We start from the raw sequence: 3,502 nt of genomic DNA on the forward strand, positions 1-3,502 counted from the left end.
TGTGTGAGGGATGTATGGGAATATGGAGATAGGCATCCTGAAGGTCTATGGACGTGAGCCAAGCGTCGACTTGGAGCAGAGGAGCAATGGCGGAGATCGAGAGCATGCGGAACTTCTCCTTCAATATGAATTTGTTTAGGTTCCGTAGGTCCAAAATCGGGCGGACGCCTCCTGTCTTCTTCGGAATGAGGAAGTATCGGGAATAGAATCCCTGGCCCCACTGGTGTTCGGGGACCGGCTCTACGGCCCGAATATCCAGCAACCGAGACAATTCCTGTTGCAAAGGACGCAGGTGAGATGGTTGAAGTGACTGGTGGGAAGGGGGGCACCAAGGAGGAGGAGCCAAGAAGCGAAGGCGGTATCCATGTTGAATGATGCGCAAGACCCAGGTGTCTGTGGTTATAGCTCACCAGGTCTGGAGAAAAAACCTCAACCGACCTCCCACCGGAACAGCGGGAAGGGGAGGGTTGTCAAAAAGAGGGTTGGGGCTTCTGGCCCGCAGGTTGAGCGGGTTTAGGAGAGCGACGGTCTCTGGGGGCTCTGTTGGAGGATTGCTGTCGATAGGGCCGAAACTGCTTCTGCGGATATGGAGCAAACTGTCTGGCAGAAGAAAACGACTTCCTGGTCTGGAACTGCCGTTGAGAAGGTAGCTGCTTCTTAAAGGGCTGTTTTGAGTGATGTGCGGTATCCTCCTCCAGAGCATCCAGTGTGGTGCAATCCTCTTTAAGCCCCTCAATAAGATCCTTAACCTTGTCTCCAAACAAGCTGTCTCCGAGACAAGGAGCATCCGCCACCTTCGCATGAATGTCCACCCCCAGTTTAGAGCATTGCAACCATGCCAGTCTGCGGGTGGAAATACCTGTAGCCGCTCCCCGAATGGCAGTATCAAAGGCATCGTCAGCTGCCCGGATAAGGTTCTTGGAGCATTCTTCGAAGTTGGAGAGGACGGCATTAAAAGCTTCCTGCGTGGGCACCGGTAAGGTCTCGACCAGTTTTCTCATATCCCTCCATGTTAGAATAGAGGTATTGGGTGTAGAAGAACTGATGGATGGCAATTCGCCCAGACAGCATGGAGTTTTGGTAAGCTCGTTTACCCATGGAGTCCATGATGCGCATCTCGCGGACAGGTGGAGTAGATGCAAAGTCTTTGGAGGATTTGGATTTCCGCAAGGCAGAGCGGACCACCAGGGATTGGTGAGGGAGTTGAGTTTTGCCAAACCCCGCCACATCCTGAACTTTGTATTTATGTTCCAAACTGCGTTTCATGACCCGGGACGAGTAGGGAGTGTTCCAGATTGCTTTCTGAGAATCAGCCAGAGTACCATGAAGGGGCAAAGAGACCACTTCTTTTGGAATGTGAAGATACTTAAGGACCTGAAGTCTTTGTTCCCAGGGGTCCGGCTGGGCCGTGGTGGTCAATTGTAAAGAGGATGCCATCTTGGATAGGAAGCGTGGGTAGGAGGTGTCTTCCGGGGGTGATGCCCTATCCCGCTCAGATGGAGTGTCGTCATGAGCCACAGAAGAGAGCAGGGGATCCGTTTGCAGATCAGGCGAGGGTGAGCGCGAGGAGGAAGCATAGTAGGATTCCAGTTCTGCCGCCATAGAAGAGGTAGTGGAGACAGAGTCAGAGAGATGGGCATCATGCTGGACCAGATGAGGTGAGGATGTAAGCTGAGTGCCCTGTTCAATAAGCTGGGCGGAAAGGAGCGGAGGAGATGCAGAAAGCAGTTGCTGTTGCTGAAAAAGCTGGAACTGCTGGAAAAGTTGAAAAAGTGCAGGCTGCATCAGAGGCTGAGACTGGTGGGAGAGCTGGGGAGGATCCTGGGCTGGAGCAGCTGCGGCAGACAGTGTAGGAGGAGAGCCCGAGGAGGAGGAGGAACTAGAGGAAAGAAGGTGTTTTGATTTCCTCTTCAGTTTCCTGGGCGGGCTGGCTGAAGCAGAGTGCAGATGTCGGTCTGGGGAGGCAGAACGCTGGGCTGCAGGCTCTTTAGTCAAACGAGCACGGTGGCGACGGCTGGAGTCAGTCGGTGCCGAGGGCGGGACCGAGAGGGAGCGATCCTGCCGGGATTGGCCAGTGGGAGCAGTCACTGGGCCAATAGGCAGTGGAGGAGCAAGGGAGCCAATAGGCAGTGTCCCTGCGTGTGATGTCATCGGCCCCGACGAGACACACGCAGGAGACGCTGGTGCCTGAGCTGGTTTGCGAATCACCAGCTTCGGCACCTTGGGAGGCGGTCCCTGCGGCTCCGATGCTCCTTGCTGGCAGGCGGAGGAGAGAGCGGAGGCCGCGTTAGGGAGCTCAAACTCCTTAAGTTTAAGCGCTCGGATTTTGAGCGAGCGCTTGTTTAATTTAGCGCAGTGAGCGCAAGAAGAAGTCCGGTGGTGGGGGCCCAGACATTGGATGCACGAGGCGTGCTGGTCAGTCGCCGACATCTTCGAAGCGCACGTGGAGCAGCATTTGAAACCAGGTTTGGCTTTTTCTGACATGCTGAACCAGAGCGCTGCCAAGTCGAAATCGTGTAGTGAAATGTTGAGTAATTAAAAGTTGAAGCGATATAAAAACGGCTGACACCGTTCAGACTACCGAGTCGGATAGATCGCGGAAACTTTTAAAACTGTGTTTGCCGGTTGGGGGTGTGCTTATATAGGGGCCAGGTGGGATACTTTAGGGCGGGAGGGCTGGCACATGCGCAAAGCTCTTTAGCTTTGCAGCTTTTAGACTGCCGGGTCGGCTCCGTCGCGGGGACGTCACCTTCATGTGTGACTGTAAGATCCCTGTCCAGGGAGAACAAGGGGGCATCCGTTGAAAATCAGGGGCGGGAAACTGCACGGTGACACCAGGAAATTCTTTTTCACTGAAAGGGTGGTTGATCGCTGGAATAGTCTTCCACTTCAGGTCATTGAGGTCAGCAGCGTGCCTGATTTTAAGGCCAAATGGGATAGACATGTGGGATCTATTCACAGTGACAGGTAGGGGAGGATCATTGGGGTGGGCAGACTAGATGGGCCCCTTAACTGCCGTCTATTTCTATGTTTCTATGGGGTGGGAAATTTCATGGCGACACCAGGAAATATTTCTTCATCGAAAGGGTGGTTGATCGCTGGAATAATCTTCCACAACAGGTAATTGAGGCCAGCAGCGTGCCAGATTTTAAGAAAAGATGGGATTGGCAGTGGGATCTCTTCATGGAGGTAATTAGGGGGTGGGCCATTAGTGTGGGCAGACTAGATGGGCCGTGGCCCTTTTCTGCCGTCATGTTCTATGTTTCTATGTAACAGAAAGGGTGATTAATTGATACCATGTATTTGTTTCATATCCCAAGCTGTTGGGGATTATACAAGTGTTCTTTTGGTCTCTCTTGGATTTTGGCTGGTGTAAGTTTGTTAATCACAAATAAAAACTGTTTTGAACTAAAGGCAGTTGCCTTACTGGGCCTTAGTGAAGATTCCCACATCCATCCACCATTCTACACACCTTCCATCAGAAGAAAAATTACTCTGGCTC

This window comes from Geotrypetes seraphini, chromosome 12 (assembly GCF_902459505.1).
Source record: "Geotrypetes seraphini chromosome 12, aGeoSer1.1, whole genome shotgun sequence".
In the NCBI taxonomy this organism is placed as follows: Eukaryota; Metazoa; Chordata; class Amphibia; order Gymnophiona; family Dermophiidae; genus Geotrypetes; species Geotrypetes seraphini.